This window comes from Pipra filicauda, unplaced genomic scaffold (genome assembly GCF_003945595.2).
Source record: "Pipra filicauda isolate LSUMZ 115617 unplaced genomic scaffold, ASM394559v2 scaffold64_size3178608_pilon, whole genome shotgun sequence".
In the NCBI taxonomy this organism is placed as follows: Eukaryota; Metazoa; Chordata; class Aves; order Passeriformes; family Pipridae; genus Pipra; species Pipra filicauda.
The window spans coordinates 2,130,373-2,157,766 of record NW_024104809.1 but is presented as its reverse complement, the minus strand read 5'-3'; the positions used below and the strand labels follow the sequence as shown (position 1 = coordinate 2,157,766).

The window sequence follows — 27,394 nt, the reverse complement described above, 5'->3', positions numbered from 1 at the left end:
CACAAAAGGAGCATTTTGATTAGAAGGATCTGATATCAATCCAACATTAGCTTGAGGTTGCTGAGAGGAGTCCACCGGATGACTGATAAATGCAAAGGCACATAGAACTGAGGTTTCTTGTTTCTGTTTCTTATTTTTTAAGCATCACAAGTTTTGTTTTCCCCATTTCATGGGTTAAATAACCGAAGTCCTTTATAACATATCTCAGGGCTCAAATAATGCTTTTCCCAGCATGACAGGCAGCACTGTCAATAATGGAAGAATTTTTAGAAGATTTGTTAGAAAAGCAAAAGGCCCACACACTCTATTTACATGACATTTGACCTTTTTTTTCTCTTTTGTAGAAAATGCTTCTTTCCTTCTAAATTTTTTCAGGCATCATTCTGATAAAAGTAGAAATATCCCTTTAGCCATCATAGCTTTCACTGTTTTTTTAACTCCAGACAGTATTTTTCTGTTGGCTAATCTCCATAATTCATGACCACTTGCCACAATCTTGTTAACAGTGATAATAAAACTGATTGAATTTGTTAAAGACAGACCTATGTTTACAGAGTTCCTTAGCAATTTTTTATTTAGGTTGGTTTCAGATCTCAGATTGTAACTTATTTTTCATTTGAACAATCACTGATAATTTATAAAACTGATTTCAATTTTTGTTCCTGCAATCCGTCATTCAGTTTGTGGTCACATATTTAGCTACTTCAAATTCCACACACATCAGATGACTGGAACACACATTCAAAGGAGAGATTGATTTTGGATGTTTGGCTTTCCAAATGACCAACTGGAGACAGAACAACACGACCAACCTTCACCAAGTACAGACCACACATTTCTGAGAACAAGATTGCCTCATAGTGTCTCAAGCTGAGGATTAGACACTTTTCAAAACTTAGGCATGTTATCCTCATTTGTATCAGGTATAATAGTAGAGTTACTGTCTGAAAAAAGGAAGGTGAGACATAAATGTTCACTGCTTTTAAAAACCAGGTGCAGTTTTCTGTTTGTGACAGAATCATTGATTGCTCTGGAAGTTACAGCACCCTAAAGCCACTAATAAAATAAAGGACAGAAATCTTTAACAGACAAAATCCTTTTTTTTTCCTGCTGGTTTAAGATGGAGAAAGAGGAATAGAAGAAATCTATACCATATGACTAAAATTATCTCTAAATGGAGTGTTTAAAAATGTTTCCATCAGGCATCAGCAGATGGGTCTTTAAATCATAGCCAAATATTACAATGGCATCTATTTTAAGTCTTGCATTCCAAGAGAGAAAATATGAGCCAGATAAGTTAGTCTGTGTTGACATGTTAAGTACATCACTCCCATTAGAAGGGCTGTTGTCTATCTAAATGACCCATAAGATGCTCTGTGGCTCAAATGAATAGCAGAGAACAGAAGCATAATTAATTTGGACATAGGTAATTCAATTGTAGTCATTGCACTTCTGAATCTGACTGTGTGTAAACTTCCACTAGACGGAAAGCACCTGGAAGAGCTCTGCTAAGAGGGCTTGATTCTTTGACAGCTTTGGATGACAGCCTACATAAACAGAGAGGCAAGAAAGAGAGACATTGTCCTGTTTTTTCACTACAGCATTGTTTTTATGATCGCCTCCAAAAGCCCAAATTTACAATTAGAGAACCATTTCTACAAGCACAGCATATAATTACATGCTTGGGGTTTTCCATATCTGCTTGATATTTTCAGCACTCTTCACGCCGACTCATGCTGATTTCCTTTCAGTGTTTGTACCTCGTTCTCCCCTGAAAGCTCTAAAATTAAAATTTTTGCACACACAAAATCTTCACTCCTTAGTTATTGTTTTCATGTATGATATCACTTCCTTTTGTTGTTTATAAGCAAGAAGATTGTTCAGAAATGTCTTGGATTTGTATAATCTAAGTGAACTGAAAAAAATAATTTAATCTTTATTTAGACAAAATAATGAGAAAATCAACATGATGTCAAACTGAGACTGATGTCAGTAGTAATGACAGTAACTGATTACCTTCAGTCTGCTTAACAATGCTGTTTACATTCTTCTTGCCTCTCCTTAAAGTCAATTATTTCAAAACTCGAGGGATTTCTCTTATGCACATCTGCAAATTCAATGTCAGTTCCAGATTCACATTTTGATGGTGAATCAAGCTGGCCTCAGTTCACCCAGTGAGAGCCCAGTTTTCACCAGACAAACAAATTGAGGTGACTTAATACTTGTGGGGTTTAACTGACATATTTACTTGCTTTCGCCATCCTTTTTTCACTTCTAATGAATCGAACATATTACTACACACTGTTGACAAATTGAAGATGATAAGAGAGAACAGATGAGATAGACATTAACAACTTTAAACCAAGGACACCCAACTTAACACCCTAATATCTGACACCACCAGCCTTTCAAAGGGTGGCTTTCAATTTTTTTTAAAGGATGGGGAAAGAGAACTAGGGTCTAAGGATTTTTTTTTTTTTTTAATTTAGAATATATTAATGGGAAACAAGGCATGGTAAATTCAAAATTGCTGCACCTTCAAAATTATATGAGTTGGTAACATACATATATCACTTAATGATACAGATCATCTATATGTGTTCTCTTTATATAAATGTTGGTAATGAAAGATTGATCAGCATATCAACAGATGAGGAATTTACTCAAATTCTTGGAAAATGAAAAAGCTGAGGCCTGTTTGCATGTATAGTAATCTGATACGTATATGCAGTTTTTTAACTACACTATAAATATAAGGTTTGAGTACGTTTTTTAGTACAGAATTGAACAATACAAAAAAAAAAGAAATTGTTACTTAGTGTCTAGTTGTGACCTAAGCCAAGTTACAAATTGACACGAATTGGACTTTTTCCACCAAGTGGGAATGAAATCGGGCTGCTAACATCTCTGTGCAAAGAGATACTTGCCTCTACACAGAGCTAAGCAACAAGTCATGAGACCTAAAGATTAGCACTGCCAGTGGCTTGCTGGGAACCTTCGGGCAAATGATTCTTCCCAATTTCCCTTGGTTTCCTAAGTCTAAAATGATGGTAACAAAACTGAGTCATAGTTATCCTAGAAATTCTTGTGGCTGTAAGTGCTCAGCTCTAAAAAGCATTACTACAAAATTAGCTGTGTTAGGCACTTCATTTTGTTGAGAACAGAGACATCATTTCATTTTCTCCAGTTGTGGTACCTCATGATGCTCACAAATGAAGCAATACCCACTTCCAGTTGTTTTTAAACTGTAACTGAAAATCAGCAGTCTTACCTCCAAATACTGTTTTCAGTGGGCTGTTTACACCTTTGGATACATTTCTTATTATACTATCGGTTCACAGGCTTTTCCACCGAGTGGGAATGAGATCGGGCTGAATGTATCAGCAGTATCAGCTGCTGAGCAACAGCAATTCATGAGACCTAAAGAAAGACCTTGTTTCTCTTGCTCACACTGACCTTGTACTGATCACTCCCCAAGTTCTTTCATGAGAGGCACTGAGACTAATTAATAATCAAAGAATTGCTCAGGCTGAGAGAAGTGACAGCATTGCGTAGGCTACTAACTTGGGCCAAGTAGGGATAATCTCCTCATGTCACGTTCTGATAGTTTTCTGCTGTAAAGACAGACTTGAAATGTTGTAGAATGCTTTCTTGGTCATGTAGAGCACAGAGTTTTCTGCTGATATAGTTTGATGCGGTGAAAAAAAGTCAGAGGACTAGTTCAAACTGAATCACAAGCATTTCTGCTGAGAAAGCAGCAGTGCCTCAGAGACACTGAACAATGAGATCTGCTTTGAAGAGCTAATGCAAGTTTATTTGCTCTGCAACAGAGCAAACCTTCAGTTCTGATTTTTTTTAAACATTCTTTCAATAGTTTAGCCTGGCTTTTGCACAACCTTTACAGAATTAAGCACTCTACCAGACTGCTGCCAACAAGGGTTGCTTAATTCCTCAGTAAAGGGGGAGTCTTGTTATTTAAATAAAGTAGCTACTGTAGTAGATTTGCAGATATGTTAAGAGTATTACAGGATCTAGAGGCAGATTTAGGAAGAAAATACTATAAAGCAGGAAAAAATTAAACAGAGTACTTGTTGAAACTTAAAAGACATTATGACATGTGATGTGATTGCATCAGATACAAGCAGGTGGAACTGTGTTACCTGTATATGCAATGTAATGCATGTTGCAAAGTGACATTTGATTATAGTTACACTTTCCTTTAAAACACCATCACCTTTTAAGTCTACCACTACCAATTACATTAGAGGAAGAAAACAGGCACCACAGGGTTCTTCTCTCCCATTTCATGGACTGCAAACCACCATATTATGCTTTCCTAATTACCCACCACTTTTTCTCCAAAACTGGACTGGTGAATTCATCTGCCATACATTCACTGTGACAGGACAGCAGCTGCTGCATTTCCAGAGGAATCACAGCAACACAGACTTCAGCCTAGTGCCTTCACTGTGGAGATGGGATCACTTTCCAATAGTCATTCTGGAAGAAATTTTCAAAGTCAACTCAGTTTCCATTTGTCAGGTGAACACAAGCTTTCATTCTGCTTTAGTCACCAACATGGAAGTACCTTATAAATGCTATGGTGTTGCCTGGTAACTGTGAGTTCCTCCAAATCCCAGATTTTAGTACAAGTAAGCAGATAGTTTCTCCAGCATCTTTCCATCTTCAAGCAGAAAGACAGAGAGAATCCAAAGGCCACAGTCATGCACAGAAGGTACTGACAGTTTTAGCTGACTCCTGAAGCACCAGGAGGGGGAGTCCTTGCCGCTGACCCTTCTGCAGGAAGGGAGTTGCATGACTATTCCACCTGACCCTTTCAGGCTTATATTCTCATGTATAGAAAGTTATATTTTTCTAGAGTGTAAGTTACACCACAGTGGCCTGTAGCACATTATAGCAGATTGGCTGCCTATTGCTACAGGTTGATGGCTGACTGTGCACGGTTTGAAATAAGGTATCAGGCTCTTGTCCAGGCTTTGCATGAAAACCTCACGTGTCTGTGTGTTGCGCCAGTGATACATACAATGGAAACACACAACCAGTCTAAACTTTTTCAGCTTGAGAAAGTTCATCTGTCAAACCAGGCTCTTGAGCAAGCACTCTGGGATTTTAGTGGAAAAAATTACTTCAACAGAAACATTCTCCCAGCACACTCAAAAACCCGCATGCAAATTTGCTCCCCTTAAAGAACAAACATGGGTGTTTTAACAGACGCAGCTGCAGAGGTTTTATTGGCAGGTTATTAAAGCTTCAATTTTTTAAATTTAATTTCAAGAAAAAAATTTAAACACAGGAGACTGATAATACTAAAATACAGAGAAAGAAAGAGACACTTGGCAAAATACATGAACAAAATATAGAACTGGTTCTCCTCAGAGCTTGCTTTGCAGAAGTTACTTCTGATCTCCATCAAAGCTCATGGATTTGCAAAAATCTAAAGAGGAGTCAGTCAATTTATTTGCTGCATGAAGTGAATGCACGGGAATTCTTTCTACTCCCCAGACTCTTGGTCAATTTTTTGCCACTAGAAATTCCAAACATCTAAACACTGAAAAGTGCTTTTCACCAACCACCAATATCATTGAATGGTCTGGTTTATGACTTTTGTTTGGGATGATATCAAACTCTGGAACCAATCAATTTTTAATGTAAGGTGTCATCTCTCTTTTTTTCTCTAGTAGGTATTTATTATGCTAATTATATTTCTTTAGTGTCTCAGCATCCCCATTATTTGACATTATGGATATCTGCATGTGTATAAAAATTTCATGAACTACCCATAACCTCATAGATACACTTAATTATCTGGCATTTTTGAATTCAATGGCAAAACTTCCCTTCACTTCAACAAGGATCAGATTTCGCCTCTGCCCCTGCAATGTGTCTTGCCTTCAATGCCAACTGTCAGCAGGTGTCTTTGCTACAAGTTCCAAAAAACAGCATTTGCCTTATTATCCAGCATATTAAAATTGTATTTTCTGCTGGCTCACATTGAGCTTTCAGTCCAAGGTGGAGGTTGTGACATCTGCCCAAATAAGACTGCATACTGCTGAAATGAAATTCCAGATCTGTTCCAGAGTCTAGCTCTCTGTTCCTTAGTGGTTTTGGAACTAATAGAATCATAAATTGAAGCTGATTTACATTCTATATTGCCAAAGAGTTGCACTAAAGCCTTAAGATGGTTGGATTATCCAAAGCACTCCACCAATTAGCACTATTGTTTATGCCATTCATCTTCTCACTTGATGAACTTTCCAATACTGTGTTGCATCCAGTAGGTTTCTATGCTGGCACGTTGCAAACGTGAGTAAATCATCTGGGTATAGAAATAATAATATTAACAAATAACTTGGATCCCTAGTGCAGCTTTCAATCCAAGAGCTTTAAATAAACTACACATGTTAATTAAGCTCTTCCAGCTTCCACTATGAGGTAGGTAAATGTTAATGTAATCATATTACAGATGGAAAGACATTAGCACAGAGTTGTCAAATGACTTGGCTGTGGGCTGATGTGACTTCTGTGGAAGGTGGATCCCATACCTAAAAAGACTGTATTTCATGTGCTCTTAAGCAAACAAGGTCAGATGAAGATAAGCTGACAACACATCTCCGTGTGTTCTGCTCAATTTACCCCTATATTTTTTTTAGTCTCAGAATAGGATCTACCATGTAGGTGACACATGGCTTCTTAAAACCCTCACATTTCAATCCTCTGTCAGAGACATTTATGTTCACTCAGATGATGACCTCTGCAAGAATCCATACATCTAATTAATGAAGATTTCATCTCTGGGGAAAAAGCAACACACAGGGATATCCTTCTGTCTTTCTTTGAATAAGTGGTCATTTTAGAAGAATGAAATATTCATTTTCTCTTGTCATTTTTGGGAGTCAGAGCATATCTAACTTTCCCCTTCCTTTGTCATGTCATCCCATTATACTCAGATATTTTACACTTCTTTCATTGATAAAAATTCACCTAAAAATAGAGACCAAAATTAGCAACATAATTGTGCAGCTATTAATGTCCTATCACTAACACAGACTTATAATTTGACCCATCTTCCTTCATCAGATCTCATCTTATTCAAGTCCAGTTTTAAATTAAAATAACCATATCCTTTGTTTTACTGTTCTCATAACCAAATATGGTATCTACTAAAGCTGCCAGCTATTCTGCTAAGATCTGAAATATCTTTTTAATGTCTGTCAGACCTAAAACTTACCCCAGTCAACCTTGTCCTATTATTGCCTAAGAAATTAAAGGTATTGAGCAGCTGCTGGGGAAGGTAAGTAATTTCATATTTTTGTTTGAATTTGTCAGTTTTTGAGGGAAGAAAGGGCTGGTATTTTTCCAGTTTTCAAGAGCTAAAGATTCCTTTTAACACTTCCATATAGGCTAGGATTACCACTTCCGAACATGGCAACAACATCCCACATGAAATCAATAATAATATTTAAGTCCCAATGAAATTCAAGCCCAGGTTGGATGGGGCTCTGAGCAACCTGATCTAGTTGAAGGTGTCCTTGCCCACAGCAGGAGTGATGGAACAAGATGATCTTCAAGGTCGCCTTCCAACCCCTTAATATTCTATGATTCTATGATCCCCATCTCCCTATGACTTGGACACCAGTGAAGGTGTTTAAGTCTGTTAAATCCTCCATGTTTAAGCCACAAAAACAGAAGGCAGATTTATTTTCTATCACATGTAACATATAAATTATCTACAGTAATGGCAGATCCATCTTGGAAGTTACAACTGTATAGATCACTTTGACTGTGGTGTCACTCTGATGGCATCTGGAAGAAAGGTGGAACTTAGCTATAAAATGATTTTACAACTGATGTAGCAGACGACTTCAAATTAGTTCAGGTTAAAATACCAGGGATAAAAAAAAAAAAAGAGGGGTTAACTGCTGGAGTTGTTCTCCCATATGCATGCAAATTTGATTTTGGTACTAGTTGTAGTGTGAACTCTAGAACAGAGAAGTTATATTGCTATGTTCAGATGGCTACGCTATGGACAACAGTTTAAATTTAGCCAATCCATCCCAATCTATCAAAATCATTCTTTCTACATCCAGAAAAGGCTGATAATAGCCTCAATTCTACATTTACAACAAAGTGAAATTAAATAAATGAACTAACATCATTATGAACTTGTTCTTAATTAATCTAAAGTGATACATCTGTTTAATACTTGAGAAGATTATTTCCTTTCTGCTGGTGAGAATGTTTGTCAGCATCTTACAATCCATCTTTATTCAGGATCTATACTTTCTACACATATTCTTAATTTCAGAAATGTTAGAATTGTGATTAGAAATATTCTATCACCAAAATCTTTCTGTTCAAGTCAGAAGAGGTATCTTTCTTTAGAATTAGCTTTAGTAAATGCCTTTATTCTTTATAAAATGGTCTCAGGAATTCATTGAAGCCTGGACTTCTGTGGCTTTTTATAGCTGAAATATTTGCAGAATCTCTGCTTAGTTATATTTCCATCCAAATGTTCTTTCTGTTGCTAGACTGTCTGTAGGACTTCAGCTAAGCGAAAGTACTTACTTTATTTTGTGGTGTTCGGGCTGTTTCTTACTGTATAAATCTGAGAATATTTTTAAATGCCCCATGGCAGGCGGATTGGAACTAGACGATATTTAAGGTCCCTTCCAACCCAGGCTATTTCTATGACTAGTTAATGTTCTCATTTTTACCAGCCCATCTTATTAATTAAATATATTCAATGGCATTTGAAATGTTTATTTCATGACTCATGCACGAGCACCATTTCTGACGTGTCACACACCTCACTGTATAGCTGCTGTCTCTTTAAAGCCCTCAATTTGCATAGCAGTACAGCGGGGAGTCTAGTGTAGTCACATGTATAAATACCACCCATATAATCACATCAAGTGATGAAATTTTGCAGCAGAAATTCCAAGGATGGTAGAAACACAGTATGTACTCTGGGTTTTAATTAGCTAACTACATTCATAAGATAAAAATAATTCAGTGCTTGGAAAAGTGGATGCTATGCTTTTTGAGGTTAGGAAGTCAAGGGGCAGGGGAACATGAGATCATAGGACATATCCCAAGTGCAACACAGTTCAAGAGGTGGGCTGTGTCGTAATTCCTTCAAACACACAAGCAGTGTTTGTGCTGCTGGTCCTGGATAAGCTCCATATTCCTGTAGAAAGGAAGGCTGACCCACTAAGGGACTACCCTGGGACAGGGAATACCTCCTTCCTATGCCCTGCATTTCTGACACATCTCCTAACCAACCTTGGGAAGAGGAATTAGCCTCATTCCAGACACAAAATGGGAGCAGTACCTCTTCCCTACCTCACAAGGTACTCTGAAGATAAATATGTGAATATTTAGGTACTACTGTAACGATGACCAAATAAGCCACTGGCATGAGCTTATTGGGTACTATATTAGCATGGAGAGGAATTCTCCTGCTTGCCTGTAATGGGAAACTCCTAAAATCTTGCCTTAAAAGGAACAGACAACAAACAGCCTGAATCCCTAAGGGGAATGAAGGGGAGGTCATACTTTACAGTCCACATAGGCATTTTACTTCCAAGGGTAGCATTTCGAACATGTTCTCAGAACTTTTTCCTCTGTAAACCCGAAAGCATTTTACTCTGTGATGAAACATACAAAACAACATTTTGCCTTTTTGATTAATAATGGCAGACCAGGTTCCTTTACATTTCCTCATCCCAACTTGAGTATAAAACATGCCTGTTTGAGTACGTTTAATTGATTTGATTTTACTTAAAAGAAAAAGTATGTTGAAAAAGAAAACCATCCACGCTTTCCTGCAATTGGTAGTTTACTCTCTGCCGAGTACGAGGGCATTTTCATCAGTTTAATGTAAGCCCCTGATCCAGCAAAGAAACTAATCATGTACATAATTCAACATATAACACTTGCTCTCAAAAATAAATGAGGTGCATGTTTAATTACTTCATCAACTTCGCGCTCTGGAGACAAACAGAAAAGTTTTGCCTTTTCTTACGATGTGAGATTTTACAATGCTAATGTAGAAACTGTTTCTTAATTTCATCTCCTTTAAGCTTTTTCCATTTGCCAAAAATCAAAAAGCATAGAGTGTCTAATATTCAGTTATCTGGATATCAGTAATGAAATACAGAATTTACTTTTGTTTGTTTGCTTCTGCCCACGCGCAGCATGCAGAGGACAATCGAGGTTGTGCTCTGCTCTATTTCACCTTGGTTATAATGATGGTGTTTAGAACAATTCCTTCAAATATACTATCCAGAAGTTAGCATAGTCCTTATGGCTGTCACTTAACTTTTAAAGGTAAATTACACGAAACACGTGGTGTGGGTCAGGGAGTTTAGCCAAACAAATGAACAAAGCAGCAACAATTGCCTGGTGACAGTCAGGGTAAGGAACACTACCTATACCTGTAGTAAATAGAGCACAGGGGTCATTGCATGCTATATTAACAAGCTATGTGTTCTGACTTTTTATTAGATTATATAAAAAAATGTGCACTTTCACTTCATTTTTCCTTATAATATGAGACTAAGCTGATAAAAATTCCTGGATGGATAAAGAATTGGTTTATTGAGATTGGCAGCAGTAAGGAACTGGAAAGTTTATTTTTCTTCACTTTTTTTTTTTTTGCCCCTTTTTTTTTAAAAAGGCATGCATAAATAACCTGACTAAAATGACACCATATTCTTTATACCTACTGTTGCCTTTTACAGGTATGTCTCCCAGAAATAGCTAATCTTGGCTGCACTAGCAAATCTTTCTGTTTATTAGTTAGAATCAGGAAAAAAATTAAAAACAGGAGTTCAGTAGTCTTAACAGAGTTTAGATTTCATCATAAATTTGAAATTCTGTACAAGTTCATGGTGTAGAAACATACCAGAGAGAAACATGCAGCAGTACAAAACTCTTTCCTGAAGGCCTGGCAATATTTCTGTCTGGACCAATAATACCCCTCTATAATCTTCTTGGCCCTCAGAGGCCTACTCTTTAATTGCTGTTCAGCATGCTCCAACAAACCTTTTCTGGGGAGGTGGTTTTGTAGGAATTGCTTTGCCTGAAAATCCTGAGAAGCTTATCACAGTTATAAGCCATATTAACAGGAAACACATCTTGTGATAGTTCCAGTATCACTAAAGAAATGTGTTTATGTTTATGTGTTTATGTTTACCTCAAGGCTTGTATCTCACACATTGCCTGTCAAGCAAAAACTAAATTACTGAGTTTCCATGGCTAAACAAAGTGCAACAGCTATACCTATTTGCAAACAAGTTGCAACCACACCGTAATAGCCTCAAATAGCCTAATCATAAAGAATCAAGTTACTGATGTTTGATGGATTATAGGAAATGTGTTTTATACCCATAGAACAAGTCCAAAGTATTGCATAAGCTAAGAAGGTAGAAAAATTCCTCAGGCATGATGAGGCAAATTAAAAATGGAGGAAAAGGAGAACTTGCTGTTATTGGCTTAAGGGAATACCTTTACAGATAGATATTCAAAGCATTGTGCTGGTTCTTAATTATTCAGAATTGTGTTTCTCTGAATAAAGTACACAGGAATTGTCTGGTTAAGACCACCCATTTAGTTCTTGAATTTTCATTCTTTATCCATAAATTGTCTGTTCACTTTCCACATTTGATGTCTCCTACACAGCATGAAAAAGTTGCATAAAACCAGCCCAGCCCATCATGGTATGCACTGTGAACAGCTACTTTTGTTATCATATGAGGAAAAGACAGATTTCGATGGGGAGTGGGTAGGAACAGAGCCCTTGCTAATAGACTGAAGAACAAACAGGCACCATTAAGCAGAGCTTATACTTATCTATCTAATTCACTCTCATGATGAGAAACACAGCACAACTTCAGTCCTGTTGAGTAATTGTACGGAGTTTACAGCCCAAATACAATTACACTGAAGTGATCACAGTTAGTGAAATACGTGTCTCCATATGGATGCTTAGGTCCTTCCCTGGTGTTTTGCTGAACTGGAGCCTGGCAGGCTGAAGTGTCTTCCATATTGAAGCACTCCTTGTGCAGCCAGGGAAGCTGGAAACTCTCATAGTGCATAGACTTCCCTCAAGATGCCTGCCTGCCTCCCTCAGGGACCAAAAAAAGCACATCCTTTCCTAAGGCTTGAGGTGCTGACAAGCTCATGAAGGATGCTTACCATCTTGCTAACTTGAACTCTTTGTTGGATACTGAGTCAAGAAGAGGGAATAAAAAAAGAGAATACTTAGGTCCTAAGCTCACCCAACAGTGAGCTGAATTTTAGATTATATTACCTGATCACATTAGATGGAGTGAGTAATGTTTCTTCTTAAGACTAATAATGAGTGGTAACCTATTGAGAGTGCTCCCCAATGTGATTGATCCCAATTAGTGTCCTCTAAATAGGAAGCAAGATTATGCTTCACATCCAGACTAAGCTAGTCACGTGTACTGAAATAGTAAATTACCTGTAAAAGGCAGTCAGAATGATTATTTTCAAAGAATATACAAGATTTTTTAAGCACCACAGAAGTCTGATAAAGCTATCTGAAGATAGAGTATTATCTGAATGATTCTGAATTTACTATGCTGGAAAAAATAAAAAAGGCAAGAGGATGTCATGACATCCCTCCCTTCTGTTTCAAATCTCAGTCACTGGTAGAAACTTGGTGCACCATTTCTGAAGTAACTGTGACAAGCCCAATTTTTTAAAATTTTTGTCTGTGTGTGTGTATGTGTGTTATGAAGGAGCACAAAAATGCTTTTACCTCAGTGTTGCTCAAAGTTCTGGTTATGATTCAAACATCTCAAAATATTGAGAATAATTGCAACATCGTGTGCTGCCAGCATCTGCAGTACAAAACTCTGTGTTTTTCTCACATTTTATTTAAAAAAGAACATTTTGCACCTCAATAGCTAGTTGTGGTTTTGGATCATAAAGCACTAAGGGTTTTGATCTGTTCTGATTCCCACCCCTTCCGTCTCATTTTTCTCATGGCTTTGAACAAAATATTAATGTGACTCATCTGTCATAAGTAATTTTCATATCCTCTACCTTCTATTTTGGTGTGTGACTAGACAAAGGCTGTAGTTATGTAAAAGTATTTGTGTATTTTGTATAACAGAGGATAGGAATCACAGGTACTTTAAGTAAAAAAGAGAACAATGTCAGAAGACAAGAGTGAATTATAAATGAAAACAACTTATATATATTGTAATCAAATGTAATAAATACTTTAAAACATGCTATTTCAATTTACTATTTCTTAGTATTAAATATCACAGCTGTCATCTCTGGAACACTGGAAAAGGAAATAACAAATGCAAAAAAATCCAAAGTGAGTCCCAATTTTGATACTGAAACATTTACTGACACTAATTTGATACTGAACCATTTACTGCCACTAATTTGATACTGAAACATTTAGGACACTCATTATGCTTGGAGAGCTGGAGTTTGAAATTGCAAATGTCAGTTCCAGGATGTTAATGTTTTCTGGTACAGTTTAGGAAATCCTATGTAGCATGCTACTTTTAAAAGATGTAATTATCTGTATACATCCCCTGTGACTTTTCACCAGATCAGCCTTCCATCCCACAGTAGCACTTAAAAATTCACTAGAAAGCAGCACAATCAATCAGTACAGAAGTGATTTTGCTATGGAGGCATTTCCAGCAGTTGATCAGATTCTTCTTTTCTCCCTCAAACACTAGACTGAAATATTTTACTAAGGGGATCCAGTTCAATGCAAACCTCATTCCATGAAAGTCATTTGCATTTGGGCTGAATATCGAATCAGCAGAATTTAAGCATATGCTTAAAACAGAAGTTATATTTTTGTGACTACTTAAATTAACCAGGGGTCATGCTGTTTCTGTGCTAAGAGAGAAAATACAGTGATTTTCTGCCTTTTTGCTTTTGTATTTCTGCACTTGAAAACAAAATGTTGTTTTCCACACCCAGTTAATATCTGCAGTCAGGAAAGTGGAAGGCAGAGGAGAGTGTGTGCTGTTTGAAAGTAAGTAGTACACAGAAAGCAAATTCTCTCCTTTCAGCTACAGCTTTGCACGAAGTAATTCTTAAAAAGAGAGCAATGAAATGAAACTCTACCAGTCAGGAAATTCAATGTTTAAATGCTCTCTAAGAAATCGTTTCTCTCATCCTCCTCTCTTTCATATTCTTTCCGTCTCTTCCTTCTCCAAGTAGCCTTCTTGAAAGTTATTTTCTCCATAACAAAAAAGACTGCCTTGTGTTGCTTCATGTTACTCAACATCATGGCTTGTACTTGGAACTTCTCCAAATAGCCCATATATATATATATATAAAATAATAACACAAGGAAGACAGGGATTTTATCAGTAGTAAATCTTTCAAGAGATTATTTTTCTCTTGTTAAAAAAAAAATATTGCACCGTTATAGGTTTTCGGTTCTGAAAGCAGTGACGTGGAAGAATGCACATGAAGTGACTGGTCTCAGGACATGAAGAGCTGCATAATAATAATATTAGATGAATTTTAAAGAGAACATCTCAAAGTGGCCAGGAATTCCCCTCAGAAAAATCAGTGGGAGCCTGCTGAGTGATCTACTGGAGCCAGAATTTGTCATTTTCACACTTTGTTACACTTGTAGCAACACCAAACTCTCAGCCCAGGGAATGCTTGGAGCACACAAGATAGGCAGGGATAGCAGTCACAGCGTGGGATAGGGAAAGATATGTGAGAAAGGTAGGGATTGAATGGACTCTGTGTGGGGTGGTTTTGGGGGGACAGGGCACTTTCTCTGCTTCTAAAGTTGTTTCTCCTCCTTGTGACCCCTTCTTTTCCTTCCTTTCCCTCCTCCTTCTAGTGAGGACACCCGGAGACCTTCCCTTCACTTCCACTATCTCCATCATCACCATCTACACATTTTTCTGCTCTTTCTTGATTGTCAAGGAGGGGTCATACTAGTTTGGAGGGACAGGAACTAGGGCAGGACCAGGACAGAAAGGCAGAATCCTGCTGCTTCTGGAGGTAGAAAGGGCAGATGTGATTGCTGCTGCTGTACTGGGACCCTCTGGTACACACTGGCACTCCTTTACCCTCTCTCTAATCCTGCAAAGGCAGTAACAGCAGCATGGATGGTACAAACAGGAGGCAGGAATGAGCTGTTTGGCTGAAATGCCTAATCCTTCTCTCCTCGGTCACAGGCAAAGTAGCTTGCCATCCCCTTCAGTCTGGCAGCTCGCCATTTTGCTAGCTATCCAAAGCTACTTCTGACTTTGTGACTTCCCCTCATTCACACAAGAAGCTGAGCCAAAGCCCCGAACCTAAATATCTGCAACTTGGAGAGAAGCTTGTATCCTGAGCTGAACTATGGAGCACAGAGGCATCTCTAAAATGCTGATAGGGTGTAGATGTGTTCTGAATTACTGACTCATTGTTTGAAGGAGAAGGCCTGTTTGGCAGGATAAACAATGAAAAGCTACTCTTCAAAAAACTAGGAAGCAAATGGCAATGAAGTTGTGCATAATGCATTGGCAATTTCTACTCTCCGGGCTCTAGAGTCCTCTCAGAAAGGTGCCAAATACACATTTCTTTGTACAGCTCCAATGAATTGCAAATAATCCACAGCACTAGAACATTATCTCCTATTGGTTTCTGAAGTGGTCACACATCTGCTAAACTGCACCACAAACCGAACAGGGGTCTGCTTGCAAGAGATGGAAGGGGTCAGGAGAAAATCATGTCGGATTATCTACTGAAACAAAGGTGGTTTGAAGGTCAGTTCTAGATCTGGTATTGCCAGAGAACTGAGCCAGCAATCATAAAGGGATTTTTTAAAATAAATTTGACACCAGCGGCCAGAAGGCTTTGTCATCATTAATCTAATGCACAATCTGAACCAAAGGGCATGGAAAGCAGCCAGTTACTTTCTGAAAGGGCTTTGGGCTTTGTGAGGAAGGCATCCACCTGGCTGCTTATGTGGCAGCTCTTGGAGCCCATGCTGGGACTAGGTGGGCAGCTGGAGCCACCTGAAAGGGAGAAAACAGATTCCAATCAGAGACCTGAAGCTCAAGGGATGGGTGGCAACAATGGACCGTGGAGGTACCTGGGCAGATGTTCGGAGATGTCCTTTCTGGCAGAAAATGCTACTCTGTCTAGAAAATTCAAGCTTCTTTTGTGAAAATGTACTGTTTTTACAATAATTTAATTAATTCTTTTGTCAGATCTGAAAGCGAGAGACCTCACAATAGCCTGGGTGTGGCATTCAGATGAAACAGGGTAGTGGACATGTTTCAAAGGGGCTTGAATAAATCTGAGGTAAAACAGTCAAGCTACCTGCAGGTTTCCCTTGTACACCTTCCTCTCCAAATGCTTCCACCCACTGAGACTTTCACAGTCTCATGGTGGCCAGGCCACCCAGGTCACAGCTGCCTGGGGCCCACTGAGTCCTGGGGTACAATGGCACTGCTGAAGCTCAGCTGTACAGAGCTTAGGAGCCACTGCTCTTGAGTTTTAATTTTGCCCTGGTCGATAAAATGCTAAAAGTAAACGGAGAGATACCTTTGGGTGTGTTTGGCTCTTTGGAGTTACTCTGACTGCTGGGAAATCAATGTCTCTGGAGAGTGAAAACACAGGCCCAAGGTCTTCCTTGGGCCAAATATCTCAATTTTCAACCACAAAGCAAATCAGAATATGAAAAGCATCACTCTGCCTATCAAAGAGCTGGTTTTCTATTAGCCCATGGCTTCAAGTGGGACGGATGCTGGGCAGCAAGTGGAATGTGTGGTCAGCAGCTGAGGACAGGGGCTGTGCAGAGAGGCACAGGGGCCTCCTGAACTCTGATCCAGCAAAGCACCAAAGCACGTGCTCACTCCAGTGGGAGCACAGTTCTCCAGAATTCACCATCCAGGCCTGAACTCTAAATATCTCAATGGCAGCTGAACCCACCAAATCACAGAGACTCTTCTCAGTCATGTCAGTGAGAATTGGGTCAGGCGAGGCACACAGGACTTGGTAGCAGCTGCCTGAGAACAATTAGCCTATAAAAGAGATATTCATATTTTATATTTATATAGGACATTAGCATTTTCTGTGACTCCCCTTGCTAGTATTCTCACATTATGAGTGCAGTAATGCTTCGGTCCTTTGGTAGTTCCAAGCACATCATATTAATCTAAGTCTCTTGGGAACTAATGACTTTATTTGTGCATTGCATGAAAGGGTTTGTGTGTGCATTTTCAGGGGCGCAACACATGTGAAGAAATATGAGATTAGTTTTTCATCTGTACTTCAAACCGATAATTTTATACCTTGTAATCTGAAAAAGTTATGCAGTGTCTCTGCAGAAGAGTGGGAACAAGGCTCAAGGCGCTTTTGAAATCCAAACTCATATTTTGATTTACAGCATAATTATCACAGGATTGCCAACAAAAACACCAAACACCAGGATTTTTAGCCCATATTTAAACTGCTACATCAGTTTTCACAAGCACTGAGTAACTAAAAAGGCTACTTAAAGTGAAGGAGTTGCCAGGTTTTCATACTTCTGAACAGTAGACCTTGAATAAGTAGCCTGAATATAGAATTTAGACTATGTTAAACCACTATGTTTGAAAATCTTGGCCAATATTTTGTAATATTTCTGGGGGAAAAAAAAAAGATAGTGTGCTCATACATTTCTTATAAGCTTTCTTTTCCCCCTAGGGACCAACTTAAAATCAACAAAGTAACAACGTGCCTAACACAATCAGGAAATCTAGGTCTCTTAAAGTGAAAAGCAAACAACCTGCCCTTCTTCTGCCCTTTCCTGAAACCTAAATGTAAGTATATTCAGCTTTGAAATCCTAAACAAATTATATGTAATGCCAAAAACAAAGTGCAAAGCCTTAAAACTGAAGTTGTCTTAAAGCTATCACTTGCTCAGGATTTCATGAGTTATTCAAGTGTTTGCTATACACCAAAGCTTTTGAATTTTGAGTGGAAAAGTATATGGTACATAAATTTTGGTGATCATCCTCAGCAGCATTTTTTTTCCTAGATAAAGAAATCTACCCTTTCAGTCATTCTCCACTGTTTAATAGGAGGGAATATGTAATTTTGGCCTTTTGTGTTTATTTAAAGAATCTTGGTTTAAACCTACTTCTATGGTCAGAAAAGGGTAAGGACAGGTTTCATTAAAAAAGAAATGTCAAAAAACATTATATCCTGGAAACAGAGTGAACCATGCTACTGATGTGCTTTTGATATCCCAAATGTACATGTGTCCACTTCCATATGTATGCACATGTTAAAATAAACAGCAGTAATGTTCATTGGGAAATCCATACTTAATACAATGTTTAGTTTAGCTCAATAATGGGAAGAGTATGTTAAACATCATTCTGAGCCTTAATGGAAAAGTTTCTGACAACTAGACATTAGCTCATACTGCCCACAGTCATCTTATGCCTATGACTATTGTTTGTTATCAAGTGTGACTTTTGGAAGAAAAAATGCATTATTGCGTAACAAGCTGCACTGCAGTAGTGTCCTGCACTCTGTTTTGCTTTCTAGATAGCTAATTAAAAGAATCCACATGTTAAGAATTAATCATGTAAATTCCTCAGACTTTCTGGACATCTTTTAAGGAGGATGAATGCCACATTCGATAGTGTTTCTCTCTTGCAGAGAAATCATACACAATTTGTCTGAAATGAAACCAGTAGAATCAGACAAACATGACTCCACAAACATGCAGCAATAGAGCATCAGCCCTGGCAGAGACCCCTCTCTGTGAACCCACTGGGCTTTACTGGGGTGGGTACCCGCTGGGAAGCACTGAACTATGAACTCACTGGGTTCACAGGCACTGGGGTGGAGTGGTGCAGTGCCAGGATTTTAGGATCTCTGTCCACGTCCTCAGCTGGAGCTGTCCCTGGTAACCATTTCACCCAGCATCAGCTGCTGTGACCTACCCTATAAAGACTGCTAGAAAAGTCTAAAAAGAAAAAAACAAGGAAGAAAACAAAAGAGGAAAAAAATGCTCAAGGCTCCAGCCCACAAAATATTGACAGAGAACAAACCACTTCTCAGCTAGCATTTACATTCTCTCAGAGCATCCATAAAAAAAGTTTTAGAAAGTTTTAGAGCCCGTCCACTTAAAAAAAAAAAAACATCAAAGAATGGCAGTGGACTTTGATAACTCAGCTGCAAAGTTTCTGTAGCAGTTGGTGAAAAGAGTGTAAAAGAACACTGCTCTTTTTACTAGTAATTTCTTCAAACCTTCTGATAAATATCTTCTGGTGTTATATAATAATATAGATCACTTTTTAAGAAGTATCATGTGTTCAGTATTTTAGAGTCCTTTACCTACAACAGGTGAAACAGAAGTATGAGCTATTAAATACAGCTGCTGGACAGAAAAAAGCAATGGTTAAGCTAAGCATTACAAATTAGCACCTACTGCTTCTCATGCATGGCAAAATTGCTTTGAGAGTAACAAACACTATCCTCATCAATTCACAGTTATCAAGGAACAGAGAATTAAGGAGGAAAAAAACTTTAAAAAAGGTTTGAAAGATCTGGAAAATATTGTTATTTCTTTTTTTTTTTAAACTTATTCCAGTGAATGGAGAAGAATTCCAGCAAAACACTCAGATCTGGATAGAAATAACCCTCAAATTAATTATCTATAGCAAAAATACAGAAAATTTTCAGACTTGAGCATCAACTGGCAGATAGACTTGAAAGGCATTTGGGTTGAGTAGAAGTCCTGAGCTGCTACCAAAATCAACAGTCTAATTGTCTCAGCTGAAACTGGGGCTTAGCTGTTGGGTTTCCTGTAACTGAATCTTGCCACAAACAGCTCTGCTAAGTTTTTCCTCTAATAAAATAAAATACAGCAAAATTAAGATAAATACAAGAGAGATTGAAGATGAGTACATAGTCCCCAATATAAGGAGGGGAGAAACACCAGAAAAAAAGTCATGAAGATATCAAAGTAGTTCTTGTCAATTCTAAATGGTTGATATGACAGTTCTTTAAAAATAAACAATCAAACATCTGAAAGTAATTGCTAGACTAAGGGATTTATTTTATTTAAGCAATAAGGTATTTTAAAAATGTACTCAGAATGTCTAGCTTGCTTCAAATTGCTTTGGTTTTCTACACAGTGTCATGGTAGTCACTACCCACCCAACTGTGGTATTTTAATATTTTTAAATTGAAAAACAACAATTGAAATGAAGAAAGCAAAACTATTCAGAAAGGTTACCAGAATGCACACTTTAGCTTCAGACACTTTCTAATCTGATCAGGAAGCAGAAGGAAAAAAAAAATATTGTGCTGAATTTAGAGGCACTGAGTCAGGTGATAAAGTTATACAATTTTGTGTGGATTTACTGAGGTCGTATCTCAAAATCCAAAGAAAACCTAAGTAACTAAAAGCAGTGTTTTGATTTATATGGTCTGATATTCTGTCTGTCCTTTTTCCTGTTGAACTGCCTTTTATGCCTTTTAGTGTATAAACTTCTTGAACGTAGTAATCTCCTGTGTCCTCAGTTTTCTCCTCATTTTCTCATGCTTTAGTTTCCTCCATTCAATCCCTGTTTATCTGATAATAAGGATTAGTTTACTGGTCTGAATTTTCCCTGTCTCACTTGGGGAGCTGGAAGTACTGGATGATTTTTAGTGGAACCTAAACCTCAAATTACTTGAGTATTTATGGAAATGTTACCTTACATTTCCAGGACCATTTATTTTAAAAAGGAGTCAGTTGCTAGATCCTTTAGTCACTCGTGAAAACCTAGCTTCAGATTCCTCTCAGCAGCTTTGGATGGGAGGAAATTAAAGGAGAATTACAAAAGAAAAATCCTTTCCAAACATAGCAGTGTTATTCAATAGCTTAGAAATTTACTTCTCTTTTCCTGTTGGTGAATGTGGTTTCTTTAACTAATCCAAGCATTACTGTGAATAAACCCAATGGTTGCTTTTGTCTGTGTTTTGAAGAAGAGGGGCTTGTTTAGGGCTTTAGTAGCGATAATTGACACATAAAGCTCTAGTACAGAAGAACACATAAAAAGAACAGGATGAACTTGCCTCCACAAATCATTAGAATTGGAGATATTCTATGGATGCCTCCTGCTTGCTGTTAGTAACCATGATGACAAGTTTATGATCCCAGGCTACACAAAGCAGAGACCTAAGGAACCTGCTGCTTGTTAAATACTCTTTTTCCCTAGTCCCCTACTTTCTAGACAAACTCATGTGAAAAGAGACTTCGAGTCAGTAAGCAGCAGATTTTTATGTTCATAACAGGAAATTCATGGAAGACTGGAGCAATGTGCCTCTCTGATTTAGGAAAAAGTTGTACCAAACAGTAAGTCTTTTTATGCGTTTTGCGTTACACATAAATCCTCCTGTTTTATGCTGAAGCATATAGTTCATTAACAGGTAGCTGATTAACAGCAACATATAGAGCATATAGCTGTTATCATCATTTCACAGGTGTTTTCCACACATTTCCCATAGCTTTCACATTCAGGGAAAAGCAGCATGAAGTGAAAAATCTTCTTTCAAAAGCCTCATTGACATGATTTATCCACGTAATGATTCCTTGTGCACTCATTCAGTTTCTTTTGGAAACACCAATGTATTTTCCATGCAGGAGTCTCTCAGGAAATGTTGCATTTTAAGACAATTTTCTAGACTCTAAAGAGTTCAGACAGAACTCTATTAATACCTTTGCCTTGTAAAGTTCAAGGAATGGTACTACAGGATGAAATGAAATTTGAAATACAGTCATAAGAATTGCCCAGCTAATGACAGTTCAGCTAAAATATTTGCTATATAATTCAATCTAATATTTAGTTTCAAAGGAGTTTTATGTAGTTGTTGGGTTTATTTAAGTACCTGGTTAAGGCTGTCCTTTTTAATTGCAAAAGTTATGCAAATAGTGACAAATATTACAGTCTTATAGGAACAATTTCACAGAATCACAGAATGGTTAAGGTTGAAAGGCACCTCTGAAGCTTATCTTGTCCAACTCCCCTGCTCAAGCAGGGACACCTAGACCGGTTGCCCAGGATCATGTCCAGACAGCTTCTTAATTATCTCCCAGGATGGAGACTCCCTAACCCATGTCAGTGCTTAGTCACCCTCACTTTTCTACTTCCTCTACTCATTCTCACAATTTCTACTTTATACATCTGAAATTTCCCCTGTACTTGTTCTCTGCAGCAGTCTGGCTCATGATTTACAAGGGGTGGATGAATACTGAAGCACAATGCTGAAATCAGGGATGTTTCACTTAGGAAGGTGATGCTCTACTTTACGGAATGCATTTTTGGACCATTTACTCAGCCATCACCTGTGTATTCCTGATGTAAATGGGAGATGGTGTAAATGGAGTCAGTTGTGCAGAAGCATGGAGTCAGGACACAAGTTGGGAACGTGAGCCATGCCAACTGATGGCAAAGACTTTATGTAGAATATTTCCTTTGGGTGCAAACAGCATATTTCATGCTACTTTGCTGGCATTACAGCTACTTTTAAGCAATCCACAGAACGGAGACTTAGTATTTTGAAGCTGCAAAAGGTCTGGAATGTGCTCAGGTCCCCTCTCTTGTGCAGTGTTTGTAAAGCTGTCCCTTGATACATGACAAACTGAAAAGGCAAAGAAAAGGCAACGGCATGAGCCTGTGCTGACAGTGTAAATAGAAATTTGAGTTTAGTGGACAAAGTTCACAGTTTGCAGAGAAAGGTCATAAGGATTTCAAGTATTTTTGGTATTTTGTCTCTGCTGCCTGCACAATATCAAGCAAATAAAAAACCCCAGATAGGCAGCTTCCAATTCTGTATATTTGGCATCCCTGCTCAGCCTGGAGGAACACGGGGAGCTCTGCGTTTGGCATTCTACAATTATTTGAGGACACGCCATCCTAACACAGCCTTAACACTTACTCGGCCCCAACCTTTCATGTGACGTTTGATAAGCTAAAGGCTTAACCAGCTTCAGCTATGCCAAGTGGCCTGCAGTTTTCTTGCTAAAAATTTAGCATGATGAGGAAGGGTCCTAATACTCTCAATAGGTTATGTTCATTTTTTCCCAACCAGTGTACAGTCACATTAAAATATCATTAAAATATTTTATGAGAAAGCTCCTACAACCCATAGTTGAACCAAAGGAGACTTGAAGGAGTCTGATTTTTTATTATTATTTCTATTATAATTTTTGCCTGCGGTGAGTTCATTCCCTCCTCTGAATATTATTAACATCTCCTTTGGGAAAAGTTTAGCTGGGCCTGTGAAACACTGACAATGACATTTTTATTTCCTCGACTCAATTAAATTTAAACCAAGTGGAGACTGTTTTCCTGGAGGTATGTAACCTCAGAAACCCAAAGAAGAGTTTTATTACCTATGTACCTCAGATGTGAGTGCAACCACTGCTTTTTGTTAAATCATTACTTCTAGTATTCAGGCCTGTGCTGCTGAAACGAGAAAAAATTCTTCTGTACCAATCTTTTCTTAGGGTGCATCCTTCCTGGGCTGAGAATATTCAGAGATAACTAGGAGTGTGAATGGGATTAAACAGTAAAAATAGGACAGCAGTTGAGCCAGGTATTGGCCAAATTTTTTGCAAGGTATTCTTTTAACCTCCCAAGTGAGCTCTTTTTTTGCGTTCGTAGGTTCACAACCCCTGGTGTATCTCAGCACGATCATACATGAGGAGTTTGTTGTGCATGCTAGGAGTGCCAAACACTTGAGCCCATGTTGTGTCTGTAGGTGCTGAAGGCGCCTGGTGGGGTTTTCCCTGTGCCTCCCACAGGCATACCTGACAATGCCACGAGGGATCTATTTCCAATCTCAGATGCTTGCATGCTTGGCACACGTTGTCCTTCAGGTTCAGGCAGAATACCCATTCCAGTTGATGTGCAACATATTCCCTTATATCCCTCTTGAGACAGATATTTTTGCACCCTGAGATACAAATCTCTTTACTGTACCTGAAACTTGATGTCCATTCTACCTGCCTTGGAAGTATAATAGTTACCCATGCAAGTATGCAGTGGTTGTGAAGACCTAAAGGTAGAAAGTCTCGCCAGACAGTCCTCCTTTGACTTCCTTCTCCTTTTAACTTCCTCTCTCCACTCACTTTTTACCTAGATACGGATGATTTTGCTCTGAGATTTAGTAGTGCTGAAAGGAGCAGAACAGATGCCTGAATGTACACGTTACTTTGTCCAGCCATGGCCAGATGTGGAATACAAACACAACTTCACATGTGATTAAACCCAGCTAGGAATGAATATGACCCCTAAATGGGCGTTATATATCTGTAGGAACTGCAGACACACTCCACATTCATTCCCTTTCTTCCCTAAATACAGAATGATTAAGCTCAAAGGGCTGATGCTTACCATTGTCTACCCACCAGCAGAAAAATCTGCAGACTTTGATGTGCTCAGAGTAAAGCATATTCCAACATGATACACTTCCATGATAGCCAGAAAACAAAGGCCCTTGCCTTTTGACAAAGGAGAGAGTGTCTGAAAAGCTAAACACAGACTAAATGACAGGAAGCCAGAAAGAAAAGGTATTTGTTAATGCTCAGTTTGTATCATATTTGCCCTGGCCATTACAAGGAATATGCTGTTTGTAATGAGCTGTCTGTAGGTGATCAAAGTACGTGGAAGAAAGGAAGACTCTCCTCATTCATAGGCACAGGCAAACATTGTGCCTTAAAATAATATTTTACCTTTACCAGAAAGAACTATCTTTCATTTATCACAGTGTGATAGTTCAGACATGAAGGCAGTATAAAGCAGTTGTGCACCAGCCAATATGGGCCATAGCTCCTATATAAAGGACAATCATGTGGACATGTTTTTTTTTTATTTTGTTTTTTTTTTTTTTTTTTTTTTTTTTTTTTTTTTTTTTTTAATGCAAGAGGAGTGTTAGACCCGTGTCTGTGCTGAGCGGACGGCTCACGCCACCTATGGGGCAGTGTCAGTACCAAGACGTGTCCGCTCCCAAGGCCTTCCCATGGAAACCTAGCAGTTTCCATACTGATCAAAAATCGCTCCAACAGACGTTTGAATTGGCTGTAACACTTGTCAGTATTTAAATACATATACACCGATGAGAAACATTTGATGCTACACCATTTGGCATTCAGTGTGCTTGTTTTTATAAATATACTGGCTAACAATCCATTCTTTTATCCCTGTTACAAATAAGAATACATAAACATCTGATTCTCCTTTGATTATTGCCACAAATTAGTTACAGTGACTACATCAGGAATTAGAAAAATTATACAAGATGGGTTTAGTAGATGGGTTTAATACACAGCCCATTCTGACTACTGAAGACTGCAGTAGGGAATCTAATAAAACTCCAAACAAAGTTTACAAAGCTACAATTGTTCATATGAGCTGACCATCCCTGAACTGCCCGATGCAGTGTTTGCATTAAGCCTAGATGAGTCCCAGTGTGCAGCTTCGGTGATAAAGAGGAAATGTCTTAAATTGTAGCTGTAGAAATAGTACCCTTTCCTTAGGAATAACAGTATTTCCTTTACAGAACTGTGCAAGTGCCAGCCTTTCCACTGCTTTCAGAGGCTCATTTCAATCACCCGTTTCAGCTCTTTTTTCACTCATTAGCACTACCTAGTCCTTAAGTTGTAACAGGCGAGCTCCAAAAGCAGGTCACAGCCTGAGCAGCTGAGCTTGAAGGTGGAGGCCACTGATGGTGGTAGGAGTGCTTCTCCCAGTTCCCTAAAGCAAAGGGCTAATCCTCTAGGACAGCAGGCCCCAGGCTGGCTTGCTCTGCCACCCTGGGAGAGGGTGGAGGGGAAGGAACCAGAATCTGAATAGGTGAAGACACAAAGACTGCAGCGTCCCCCCCAACCCAGCTGGAGCACTGGAAGCAGCCTGTGGCTGGAGGCCAGTGCACAAAAAAGACATGGCCTCCCCATGCACAAATCATGCCCTGGTTTGTTTTGTCTTCCTTAAGCAAACTCAGCTGCTTACTGCAGCTGACTGACAAGGACTTCCATGATTAAAACAAAAAATTATTCTAAACCTTATTACACTCTTTTCTCTTTTTAATGTACTAATGCACACCAGGCCAGTGTGATTTTTGGTCAGGACTTCTTTACCTCCTTCTCCCCAAGACTTTTACAGTCATGCTGAATGCCATATTGGAAAGCTGGCAGTAAGGAAGGCTCCTCCACTGTTTCTCAGGAGATGAACTAGCTACAAACATGAAGCAGTTGTTCTGTTCAGCCATTTTATCCCAATTTTACACATGGACAATGCCACTGATGCAAAGGAAGATACTTCTCAATTACATTACTCAGAGATGAGCATCAGAGCCTAAACTTTATTCCTCTCTCACAAAGTGCAGACTTGTTGTAAAGTTTCCTTCCAGTAAGACCCATTTCTTATAGTTTTTTTGGTTTGGTTTGGTTTAAGTGAAGTATGCATTTTTCTAGGACTGAAGAATTTCTGGAAAAGACTCTGAACAAAAGTTGCTCTGGTGATTTTAAAACTGGAGTGAAATAAATACAGAAGCAAGATAATTTCATTATTAATAGTGACCTAATCCAGGAAAAATCAAAATGTCAAGACAAAGAAATGTGTCCCTTTAATTGTAAAGCATTATTCAATCTCTTAATAACATCATAGACTGTGAAGGGAATTGTTCTTGAAAGACATTGTAATTAAAGGCATAGGATGGATGCTTGTGTGAGGGTTTAAAGTGAGTTAACGAACTGTATGTAGTCAGATCAAGCAATGAATTAGCATGTAGAATTTGAGTAACACATTAAGGATTTAAGAAAAAATGCGGATAGTGCTACAGTTTCATATTAACTGCAACTGCAGTTCTAATTTGCATGGATGAAATAGAACAACTGAGGTGAATAATTGCTTAAGACACTCTGATATACACAAAAGCAAGGCCAGAAAAGAAAGAGCAGGCAAAATATGCCACCTAGCATGAAAAAAAAAATGTAGCTCCAGTCCTGGAGTCCCCAGAGACAAATCCATCTGATTTTGCTTAAGCAAACAATGTGGGGGGATGTCCTGTTTCAATTTCTTTTTTGGCCTCCACTATATTGTTTATCTTGAGTGCTCATCTTCTTGACAAATATATTTTCAGGAAACTATTCTTTTGCATTTCATAGCCCTGAAGAGAACCTGAATAAATGTGTCAGCTCATCAAGACTGACTTGTGATCTCTCTGTAGCTTTATTTGAAGTCAGAGGTTCAGAGGGACCTGTAAACAGTCAACTGCAGAGTCTGGAAACTATTGGAAACAACACAGTGCACAAAAGAGCTTACTGCCACTTACTGCCGCACTTAAGTAAGTTTGTTACACATTCATA

The 27,394-nt window shown here is 38.4% G+C and overlaps 1 protein-coding gene across 2 annotated transcripts in view; it reads left to right on the top strand.

Moving 5' to 3' along the window:
- COL8A1 (collagen type VIII alpha 1 chain) overlaps positions 1-27,394 on the top strand; it is an 86,366-nt gene that overhangs the window by 36,708 nt on the left and 22,264 nt on the right. The window contains exon 3 of one of the 2 annotated variants that reach the window (XM_027727591.2): positions 17,728-17,843. The exons of the other annotated variant lie outside the window; for it this stretch is intronic. The gene's annotated coding sequence lies outside the window, so the exon portion shown is untranslated. The remainder of the gene's footprint in view (positions 1-17,727; positions 17,844-27,394) is intronic. 2 annotated transcript variants of the gene reach the window in all.